Source organism: Durio zibethinus, chromosome 1 (genome assembly GCF_047325235.1).
Source record: "Durio zibethinus cultivar Kanyao isolate XHJ-2024 chromosome 1, ASM4732523v1, whole genome shotgun sequence".
Lineage (NCBI taxonomy): Eukaryota > Viridiplantae > Streptophyta > Magnoliopsida > Malvales > Malvaceae > Durio > Durio zibethinus.
Genome location: NC_143162.1, coordinates 30,134,381 through 30,147,308, shown reverse-complemented (window position 1 = coordinate 30,147,308; position 12,928 = coordinate 30,134,381).

The window sequence follows — 12,928 nt, the reverse complement described above, 5'->3', positions numbered from 1 at the left end:
TGTATCATCACCTTTAAGCCTTCTATTTTTTATAGCATTACCTATTATCTTTCCAGATAAGACCACGTTAGAAATATTTTTAGTTGTATTTTTTATCATCCTTTCATAGTATAGAGCTTTAAAAGTATTGATAAGCAAAACTATAATTTTTTTTCTATTAGAGGTGGTTGAACTTAGGCAGTAACATCCCTTAACTTTTGGGCATATTCTTTGAAACTCTAACATATTTTTTCTCCATGATTTGTAAAGACAATCTATCTAGGGCCAACTTTATAATGTGCTTATTTTGGCTAACTAATGCCTAACCAGTTCTTTTCATGAGGTGATACAAGTTCTATCCAACTGAGCATATCACCTGGCAAGAGACCCTATAATACTATCTTGGAATATATGAATAAAAAGTTTTCATCATGTATATGAGTAGTCATCTTTCTATAATACATAATGACATAAGCAGTAAACATTTAATCCCATCATACTTTTCAAATTCTAGGATCTTAAACTTAGGTGAAATAATAACATCTAGCACCAAGCAAAGCTCCGATGCATCCATAGGACCATAGAAGTCCATTCCTTTAATAACTTTAAACCTTTCCGCTAAAAGATTCAATTTATGTTGAAACCTTGCATATTTTATTACTTCAAATGATCTTGCCTTCAATTCAATCTCATTAGAGACTTGGATTAGATCTGATATCTTTTTACCCAAAATAGGATCAACATATCCTTGAAACTATTTTTGTGTAGTTGTTGAAGGCATTTCTAGATGATGGTATGCTCCAAAGAATGGGGCTTGTTGTGATGATGCCTCTTGGCATGTTTGGGCTTTGTATGGATCAAAACCAAGAAATTATAAGAGATATTCAACATTTTGTGATTGATGCTTATTTTGTGTAATAAATTCCTATACTCTATTTCCTTTACCCAATTTTTTATTTGGGTCAAGTTTCCTTTCATTTCTTCTTGAGCTTTCTCAACTTTCTCAATTCGACAACCCTGTCCTTATTCCATGGGTGTTGCACAAGTGGAAAGTAGATTACTTTGAAACCTTTGACGATCAAGCTATTGAACCTTTATTATATAATTAAGAATATGGATTATGTTTAACTACAAATTCACACAAAGAAAAAAATCTATATGAATGAATAAATGAATGCATTCATTGAATGCTATCACATAATAAGAAAAAGGAAAAAAAAAATCTTTCATTAAAAAAATTAAAAATTGTTCTGATAAAAATCTCCCAATAACATTCCTAAACAATCTTTAAAATCTATTGCTTGGTTCTATATTTTAACTTAAAGATCATGTTGTTTCCATTGATAAGTTCTTTAGCCATTGCGATTAGACAATAAACTCTCAACAATCTTGGGCTCTTTTCATTCTCAAAACTCAACAAGCCAACTTTGATTAAACCCTACCATTTTATATTTGAAAGTAAGGTAATTTTTTTATCGAATGACCCATATCCCCAAAGTGATAATCATATCAAGTATGAGCATCAAACCACTTAGGATAAGGAGGTTTTAGTGACTCTAGTGGAACTAGTGCAATTAGATGGTTTTTGAGGAGATATGAGAATAGTTCATTGTAAGTCATAAGGATTGGATCAATAATGGCTCTCTTTTTCTTTTTACTCAACGGGTTTTTAGGTTGAGTGGTTGTTTGACTTACACATATGTGTATTAAAATAGAATTATATATATATGCTTAAAGGTTTATTAGAAAACTTGGTTGCTAAATTGGTTAATAAACATCAAGATCTTGGAAAACATTGTTCATAATTAGGAAATAGTATGGGTTAAAGCCAATTTGTGGGGGTCAATAGAAGCAGGTCTTGTTTGGGATCCTAAAAAAGGTTATTAGGGAATAATCGATTGGGGATAAGGATTTAGACATGAACCAATTTGTAAATGAGACCTTATCTTTTCTGCTGCTTTTCTAACTTGATATTTTCATAGGCCATTAAATGCACTAGCATGACTTGGACAAGAATTAATACTATGAGAGACTTTTTGATTATCACATAATGGTTGCTTAATGCATAAACGAATTAAAAGTGATGAATACTCTTGAGAATAGGCCACTTCAAGATTTTAACCCTTCCCACTAGCTTGGTAAGTTGCATTTTTACTTCTAGAATGTCATGTTCAAATTCTTCTTAGTTGAATTCTAAAGTTTGAATTTGTACTTCTAATTGATCACCCATGTCTTCTAAATTGTTGCCGTAGATAAAGCAAAATAATTTTTTATTATGAAATGATATGATTCATTACATGAATGATAGTGATCTATGAATGAGTGAGATGCGTGAAATGAATAAAAAAGTAATTGTAATCCTATTAATGTTAACATGATACATGCAAAAAGGTAGTAACAAACAAGAATAAAGTTAGCAACCAATATAGAGAAAGAAAAAGACAAATTAAATTAGTGCACAACTCATGTAGAACAAAAGATACATGACCTAATTGTAAGTCATTTCTACAAAAGGGAAAGATATGGCTCTATCTATAGGTCAAGTCCACTATAACTCACTATATAAGTGTTTTTTATTTGCAATATAAAGATTCCCAAATTGTTTCTTACATTATTATCCATAACAGACTAGTAAGGTATCTAATCATCACCCATCATAGGTTACAAGCAAAAAGAGTTCGATTTAAGTAAAAGTATTTTACTAGTCCATGTAAAGGCATGGAACCTCACAAAAGTATAATTACTTTACTCCCTCCTAAAGGACGGAGCCTGAGTATAGAATTCATTTTATGCATAAACACATGAATGACAAAATATTACATAGCTGAAAATAAATAAACTATAAAAAATCTTTAAAGAAAATTTTTACATTTATTAAGTTTGGCTTGGATAACATGAAATTATTTATTGGCATGATTCTCGACTTTCCTCAGCAAAGTTGCCTAACTGTGTAATGTATAAGTTCATGAACTTATTGCCTGACACAATTTTAGGAGCCGCCACCAATTTTTTTTTATTTAAGTGTGATTGGTCATCTAATTGAATTTGTCCCTTTTTAAAGAGATATCACAAAATTTACTTAGGCATCTTTAAAAGATAGATTCTAATTTACAAAACCAACACTAAGTCTAAGAGTACAATTACACATGAGAAAGATTAAAACACCCTCACAACGCACATATGAAATATGGTACTAGTTGATTTCATTTTATCCAAGTCTTAAACCATGTTTGTAATTTTACTGAATAGATTTAATATTAAAAAATAATCTTAAAAGTATTCCAATAATTTGGTAGCATTTTAAAATAATTTTCTCACCTTAGGAGTATTTATGGAGACTAGTATCCCACTTTGAAGAAGCTTCGTCGTCCGATTTCTTAGCATTTTTATTTTATGAATCAATTATTTTAAAAAACAATTAATAAAATCTTCCAATGGTTTAATAAGATTTTATTTCAATGCACATCCCCCAATAGTTTGGTGGAATTTTATTTGAAAATTCATTAAATCTTTCAATAATTTGGTAAGATTTAATTCAAAATTTAAATCATCCAATAGTTTGGTAAGATTGAAAAATTTTAGTTTTTCATAAAAATTCATTAAGTCATCCAGTAGGAGGGGTGAGCAAAAGTTAGTTTGAACCAATTATACCAACCAAAACCAAGTGAATTTGGTTGATTCGATTTGGTTTATTTGGTTTTGGTTATAATTAATTTTTTAAATCAGTTAAATTGGTTAACTTGATCAATTTTGTATTTTTAAAATTGATAACCGAATTGATTGAATTAACTGACTTTATAATAAGTAAAAGTAAAAAAGTTGAGATAAGTATTTGTTTTTCCTTGTAAAATATTGTTGAAATTATTAAACTTTTTAATGATTTAGTTTGAATGATATTTGAGTTTGAGTTTTATTGAATTGAATTTGTAGTTAAATAATAAATCATAATAAGAAAAAATGATAAAAAATTTAGTTATTTAATTGAATTGGTTATGGTCTATTATTTAAAAATTTTTGGTCGATTTGATTAATCTGTTGAATGAAAATCAGTTAAGTCGATTATTACTTTTTTCAAACCGAACTGATCGAACTGACTAATTGCTAACCTCTATCCAATAGTTTGGTAAAACTTAATTTAGAGATTTAAATCTTCTAATAATTTGATAAGATTGAAAAATTATTTTTAATAAAATTTTATTATAAAAAGTCTCTAATAATTTGGTAGAATTCATAATTTTGAAATATTTTTTAACGTATTAAAATCATCTAATAATTTGGTAAGACTCATGAATTTATTTTAAAAATAATTTTTTTGAGAAAAATCAATTAAAGTAAATAAAATTTAAATCAAAGAAATTAAATAAAGAGAAATTAAAAAAAGCCAAAAGAAAATTATATTGGCTTGGCTCGACTAGGAAAAAAGCTCAATTGTAGGAACAAAAGATGGCTGGAATGGCTTAGACCACAACTCGGCTCGACTTGGGAGATAGTTACTAGAAAAAGGTTGCAAGTTGAGTTGCACAATGGATCATGTCAAATCTCAATAAAATGCATGGATCTTAAAATTTTGAAGCTCAAAACGATGTCTTTTTGTCTCAATACAAAAACTAAAAAAGTTTGATTTTTTTTTTCAAAATTTTTTTCTCTATTCTTAAGCTTATCTATTTAAAGAAAAATATGATGGCTAAATTCTACAAACTCGCTAGAAAGTTCATTGATGTTTGGAATCTTACCAAAATCTGGGTTTAGTAGTCAAATTATGAGGAAGTCACCAAGAAACTCACTGAAAATTAGGAATTTGGTCATAAAACTCATTGGAACCTTTAAAGCTTATTGAAAAATTCATAAAAAATTGGTAATTTCTAGAAAAAAATCCAAAACAAAAACCACAGATTTTGATTCCTTTTCTTTTCCTTAAATTAGCATCCTTTGAGTACCCTCTCTAATTAAATCTGAAACTCTAGTAAATTCCTTAAAAAACCTCTTTCACCAAGCAATTTTTTTCACTACCTAATGCTTTTGCTCTCCTTTCTGTTTGTGTCCCCTTGTCATCTGTGTTGTTATGCATTTATAGAAAGACTCAAAAGAGTTTCATCTCAACTAGGATTAGAAGTTTAATACCAATGATTATCATTAAAGTTAATCTTAATCACCAAAATTTTCTAGTGAAGATTATCATCGAACCATATTTCAAGTTCCTTTTAGCTTTTTCTCTTTTTCTATTTAGAAATTATCAAATAATTGAATGGAAAATAAGATAAATAGAATGAAATAAAACGAATAGATAAGTTTAGGGTAACCAACAATAAAGATAAAATAATAAAAATAATAATAGCAAAATGATAATAAAAGGATAAATAAAATTTAAAAAGAATATACACATATTCAGATAAGTACCTTGAAATAAAAGTATAAAGTAAAAAACAAAAATCCAATGATTGGGCTTGGAATGAGTTCGAGCCTAAACGATTTGGATCTCGAACTAAATAAAATACGTACAATACACAATCTGACTTGTGTATTCATAAATCGTAACTTATCTGATCCGGCTAGAAATTAATTTAATAATTTTAATTTAGTATAATATTTATAAATTTTTTTAATATAAATTATATCTTAATTATAAATAAATATAGTATTTTTATTAAGTTAATATCTTAAATTAAAGTATTAAATAATAATTTTAATTATATAATGCATATATATAAATATAAATATAAAATTAAATAAATAATAAAAAATATACTTTATATATATTTGGGTTAGGTTGGGGTGGTACCACCTAATACTCGACTCCAACCCAAACCTAATCTTAAAGAAAAATTGGCTCTAACTTGACTTTCTATTTAAAAAAAAAAAAAATTCAATTCTATCAGATTGAGGTAGATCATAATTTGTTGGGGTACGAGTTACTTTGCCATCTCTAATCTAAATAATGGGTATTTGTAGGCATTGAGTAAGAATAATTAAAATATTATTTAAGAAAACCTTTTTGCATTTAATGTATTATTTTGATCATAAAATTCAAGAGATAACACATAAATAATAAATTTCTTTTCTAACATATCACCTTGTTCAGGAGCTGGCAATATGAACTCGAACCGTAAAACTCGTTCAAAAAAGTTTGAATCTAAATCTCATCTCATTGAACCTAATTTTATAAAAAAATCATAGATTTTAATGTAAAAATCTAAAATTCAAAATGACTCAAACTTAAATAATTCAAACTTAAAAAGATATAAACTTAAAATGATTTGTACTAAAAAAAACCCAAACTTGAACTAAATTTTAAAAAAATGTTGAAATTGTTACATTTTCCATAAAATTTAAAAAATGATTTAACTAGTCTAAACTAGAACTCAACCCAAACCTAAAAGGCCTCAAACTTAAAAAGAATTGAAACTAGAATAGTGAACCTGAAATAACTTAAATCTAAAATGGTTCAAACCCAAAATGACCACAAATCGAAATGCTTGAACCTGAGCCCTCTTGAACCCACTCATTTGCCATATTTACCCTTAATCAATCTCACCTAGACCTATATAAAGGTCGAACTACCCATCTAAACTTGAAGGTTTGTCTAATATTTGATTTGAAAGGAAGTGAAAAAAAATATAAGCCTATAAAAATGGTCTGAGGATAAAAATGAGACCCATTTGAAAAATGGGCATGGCCATTTTTTTTAACATTTAAAGTTCGAGTCCAATTTGATCCATATAACATATATTATTTTATATTTATATATATTATGTAATTTATATTATTCAGGATAAATATATATAACATTGCATTGTAAATATTAGAAAAGTATGTTAAGTTATCTATGTTTCAAAAATTAGTAAAGAAAAAGATAAAATTATTAAAGATAAAATAAAAAGTAAGATGTTTTTATTTTCTTTATTTTTTTTAGAAAATATGGCGAGCTTGAATTGTACTATTTACAAACTTAGGCAGATGTGAACAAAATTTGAGTATCAAATTAGACCTAACTTGTAGAAATATACATAATGTTGATACTATGCCTAGACTCGGCTTGACCATAAACATTGATCACACTAAGATACTTATTAATATTTCCTTTAATTATTTATTTATATGAAAGATAAATTTGACTTTTGGGATAAGTTGTACAAAAGAATAGTTGTTTTTCATTTTAAAAAATAGTTCTATTTTAAACTAAAACTTTCAAATTTTATATCGTTTAAATATGGTTTAGATTACATTTAGAAAAAAAATGATAACCATATCTGAGAAGGATAAAAACCTTATTAGGATATAGTTCATATATGAGTAAAGAATCCCACATCATTAGAAAATTTAAATGGGATGTCTTATATATGCATGAAGGACCAAAGAACCTAATAGCTTAAGCTTTTGGGCTCAAATGGTATCCAACATATATGTATGGACTCTTTAATGGGCTTTAATGGGCTCCAAGTATGGTTTATCTCCCTAACAGGTGGTATCAAAGCCAATATTACAAGTTTGAGTCCCAATGGTGTTGCTAGGGGTAGATTGTTGGCAGATCAAAGGTTAGTCGAGTTCATTAACTCCATGTGTTCGAACGCGGGTATTAAAAAGTTTGACTTAGGTGTAGTGAGTATTTGATAATATGCAGAAGCAAAATAACCAAGTAAGTAATGTGTTGAATCAACGTAGAGTGTAAACTTGAGGAAGCATTAAGACAACCTAGATGGCAAGGTTGAGTGCTGTGGCTTAGCCCAAAAGCACACTAAAGACGTGAGGTTGCCTGGCTTAAATGAGGTATTGATAGGACTTACTCACATAGGGGAGCCAAGGTGAAACTTTATCAAAACTTACAAGTGAATGAGGCAGATTGTTGGGATATGGTTCACATGTGAGAAAAGAATCTTAAATCATTAGAAAATCTGAATGAGATATCCTATATATATATGAAGGACTTAAGAACCTAATAGCTTAAGCTTTTAGGCTCAAATATTATCAAACATGGATGTATGAGTTCTTTGGTGTGTTTCTATAGGCTCCAAGTATGGTTTATCTCCCCAACAAGTGGTAATAGAGTTAAGGTTATTTTGAGACATAGATATAGAAGTAGCCTAAGATAGAAGTAAATTATGTTTGAGATCATTAAGGGTGATTTCATGATAAAATTGACAGCATTAAATTATTTAATTTAGAAGCCTACAATGAAAAACCATTTATGCTATAAAGATTTGTATGAGCCAATATCGGATGATTCGGTTAAACCAACAGATATGAAAGATGAAAGTTGGAAGAAGTTAGATAAAAAAACACTGGCTACATTTAGAAAATGGGTTGATATCAGTGTGTTTCATCATGTAGCGTAAGAGATAGATGCCCCTATTGTTTGAAAAAAATTAGCAGCATTATATAAGAGAAAATATGTATGAATAAAGTAATGCTTGTTAAAAAGCTTTCAACTTTACAGTACAGGATGGATGATCAATTATAAAGCACTTGAGTAATTTTTAAGATATATTTAATTTGATGACTACTATAGAGTTTAAGATGGATGATGAAATAAATGCATTATTTCTTTTGGGTTCATTGCCAGACAATTAGAATACTCTAGTTGTGATTGTTCTTAATTTAGCTCCTGATTGCTAAGTGACATTAGAGATGATAAAGGATAGTATTCTTAATGAAGAAGCAAGGTAAAAAGATTTAGACCTTGAAAATCAAGCTCTGGTCATAGAGAATAAGGGTAGAAAATCGACAAAGGTTAGAACTCAAAAGGTCATAATAAGTTTAAACATAGATCTAAGTCCAAAAATAAAGTAAAGTGCTTCTATTATGGTAAAGTAGGTCATATAAAATGACATTAAAAAATCTTGAAATAAGAGTAAAAAGATAAGAAAGATAATAGTTCAGATGGTGGTAATGTTGTAGCAGTGAATTCATATAGTGATTTAGTTACTTGAATTTGTACACATGGTGATTGTAATCATGTTGGTGAGTTCGACATTAAGTGGATAGTTGACATAGAAGTGGCATATCATTGTGTTCTTAAGAGGAAGTTGTTTACAATTTACAAAGTAGGAGACTTTGGTTGCATCAAAATAGAAAACAAGAGTGTGTCATAGATGGTTAAGATTGGTGATATTGTTGTACAAACTAGTATGGACTGCATGTTGATTTTGAGGGATGTTAAACACATTTTAAATATAAGAATAAATTTACTTGCTATTAATGTTTTTGATAAGGAATGATATAAGAGTCGACAAAAGAATGGGCAGTGGAAGCTTCTCAAAGGATCTATGATTATTGTAAAGGGAAAATTATGCTACACAATGTATAAGACATGGATGCAATTGAAAGGCAACTAGATAAATATCGTTAAGGATGTTGCTTCAACAAACTTGTGGCATAAGAAGCTAGCACATATGAGTGAAAAAAGGTTAAAAGTTTTGGCAAGGCAGTTTCTCGATTCTTGTGATCATTATTTGTTTGGTAAACATCATGGAGTTTCTTTTCGTAAGAGTTTTTAAAGAAAATAAAATAGATTAAAACTGATTTATTTTGACGTATGTGGTCCTATTGAGGTTGAGTCATTAAAGGACAACAAGTATTTTGTCACTTTTATTGATGATGCTTCACATAAGACTTGAGTGTGTATGTTGAAAAATAAAAGTTAGATATTACAGTATTTTTAAAAATTTCATGCCATAGTGAAAAGGATGATAGAGCCACCCTTGAAGTGTATTTGGACTGATAATAGTAGGGAATACACATTTAAAGACTTTGAAGAGTACTGTTTAAAGTATGGGATTAGGCATGAGATGACAGAACCTGAAACACCCAGCATAATGGTGTAGCTAAAAAGATGAACCACACCATTGTGAAAAAAGTCAAATGTATGTTGAGGATGGTAAAATTACCAAAGCCATTCTGAGGTGAAGTAGTCAACATAGCTTGTTATTAGCTTAACAAATCACCATCAGTTCCTTTAGGCTTTAACATTCCAGAAAGAGTGTGAACAAGGAAAAATGCTTCATACTCTTAATTGAAAGTTTTTAGGTGTAAAGTATTCATATATGTGTAAAAAAAACAGAGGTCAAAGCTTGACAGAAAAGCCACACAATATGTATTTGTAGGATATGGTGATGAGAAATTTGACTATAGGGTAATTGATCTAGTGAAGAGAAAGATAGTCAAAAGTAGAGATGTGATCTTCTATGAAAAAAAACCATAACAGACCTCGAGAAAATGAGAAGACTACACAGGTTACTATTGAATATAATATTTTAACACCGACAAGGGTTTTATAGAAAAGAGCCACAGATGATGAAAATGAATAAAAAACAGAACTTGGGGATATGAAAGAGCCAACCGCAGTTAGTAATGAACCAGATGTAATCAGTTTTGAACAGGAAAAGCAATTCTCTTTTCCTGAGAGTGTTGAACAAAGGAAGCTACCTTTGATATCGGGTGGTGTAGAGTTTCAAGTTAGGAGATCTACTAAAGAGCATAAGTTATCTGTCATGTATCCAAGTTTAGATTTTATTTTAGTTATCAGTGAAAGAGAGCCAGAGATCTTTCAAGATGTGCAGACTACTCAAAATAGAGAGCACTGGTTAAAAGTAATGAAAAAAAAGATGGAGTCATTGTGAAAATATGGTACATATGATCTTGTTAAATTTTCAAAAGGAACGAGTCCATTTAAAAATAAATAGGTGTTTAAGTTAAAAAAAATGGTGATAAGCTAGTGAGGTACAAAACTAGATTGGTGGTGAAAGGTTTTTCTCATAAACTAGGCATCAATTTTGATGAGATCTTCTCTCCAATCATGGAGATAAGTTCCATTCGAGTGGTACTAGGATTAATAGCTAGTTTGAATTTTAAGCTTGAGCAACTTGATGGCAATGTTACATTCTTATATGGTGACTTGTAGGAAGACATTTATATGAATCAACCTAAGAGCTTTGAAGTGAAAAGGAAAGAGCATTTAGCTTACAAACTAAAGAAAAGCTTTTATGGCTTGAAACAAGCTCTGTGATAGTGGTACAAAAAGTTTGATTCTTTTATGGTGAGCCATAACTATAAAAAAATGGCAGTGGATCTTTATGTATATGTTAGAAAATTCTTTGATGGTAACTTCATTATTCTTTTATTATATATTGATGATATATTGATTGTGGGACAATATACTGGTATAATTTGTAGGTTTAAAGAACAATTATCTAAGTCCTTTAACATGAAAGATTTAGGTCCAGCAAAGTAGATTCTCGGTATGGATATTATCCAGGATAGGAAACTAGAAAGCTGTGGTTGTCACAGGAAAAGTATATTGAACGAGTGCTTAGTAGATTTAACATGCAATATGCTAAATCAATTAGCAGTCCACTTGCCAACCATTTTCATTTGAGTAAAAAATCTTGTCTGGTGATTAAGGAAGAGTAACTAGCTATGTCTAGTATTCCTTATTCTTTTGTAGTTGGTTATTTAATGTATCTTATCGTTTGGACATGGCCTAACATTACTCGTGCAGTTGGTGTAGTGAGCAAATTTCTTTCTAATTCAGGAAATGTTCATTAGGAAGCACTAAAATGAACTTTTAGATATTTAAGGGATACTTCAAAAATATGCTTGAGTTATGGAGTTTCACAACCAATTCTAAAAGGGTTTACTGATGCTAACATAACAGTTGATCTTGATGGTAAAAAATTTACTTTAGGGTATTTGTTCACTTTTACAGGAGGAGCTATGTCTTGGTAGTCTAAGTTATAGAAGTCTTTTGCTTTGTCAACTACAGAAACTGAGTATATTGTAGCAATCAAAGTAGGTAAAGAAATGTTTTTGATGAAATGTTTCTTTCTTGAATTGGAGTTGAATAAAAAAGAGTATGTAGTGTTTTGTGATAGTCAGAGTGCTTTAGATTTGATTAAGAATGCTATGTACCATGCTAGAACAAAGCACATTGATATTAGATATCACTAGTTATGTTCAGTGATTGAAGAATAGCAAATGCTATTGAAGAAAGTTCATACTGATGAGAATGTAGTAGATATGTTGACTAAGAAACTTTCTAGGGAAAAGTTTGAACTCTACAATAACTTGACTGAAATGATTTCTTTGGCCAAGGTAAATTCTAAATAAAATTGCTATGGTGATGAATTTTCTCCTAATGGAACTGGAGGGGGAGATTGTTAGAAAAGTAGGGTTAGGCCTATATAGTTGGGTTTGGACCAATCAAAGGCCATGGGCCTTAGTTTTTCTTTTTACGCAGAACCCTAGCTGCTTAATAAAAGAAGATGGAGTCGTAAACCTAGAAAAAGAAAGGAGAAAAAAAAAGCCAAGAAAATAAAGAGAGAAAGGGAGAAGAAAGGGTAGGTTGAACGAAAGTCGATCCGTGGTTCGATTGAGCTAAAATTTTATCAGCAGATTTATGATTTAGAGTTCTACATTCTGAATATGCAGATAGGGTTTGAAGCTCTCTCGAAGCAAATCTAGGGTATATTTATTTAGTCACCTATTTGGTGAGATTTCTCCAATTGTCTCTCTAATTGTTGATTAGTTCTAATTTTAGCTAAAAAAGAACTTTGTATATCCATTATTTGATAGTGGAGATTTTTTTTGGTGATCTATGATTTTTTTCCTTTACACTGGAAGGTTTTTCACATAAATCTTGGTATGCTTTTTTTTTTTCTACATTGTTGATTGTTGATTGTTATCAATTACTATGGGTTTATTGCAATATATTGCTTCTACGTTGTTGTGTTTATTACTTCAAGCGCAATAAACCTAAACTTTAAATATTGTTAAGAAATGAGTCAATAGTGCACAGAAAAAAAAAATCAGCTTCATATTTTAAAATAAATTTTATACTTACTAAATTTCTTAAACAAAGGGGAAAAAAGTGAAAGGGATTAAATCCAAATTTTTAGAGAGGGAAAGTAGAAGCCCCGGAGAGGTTACTAACGGTTTGGCTCAATTTTCTAGTCTCTAT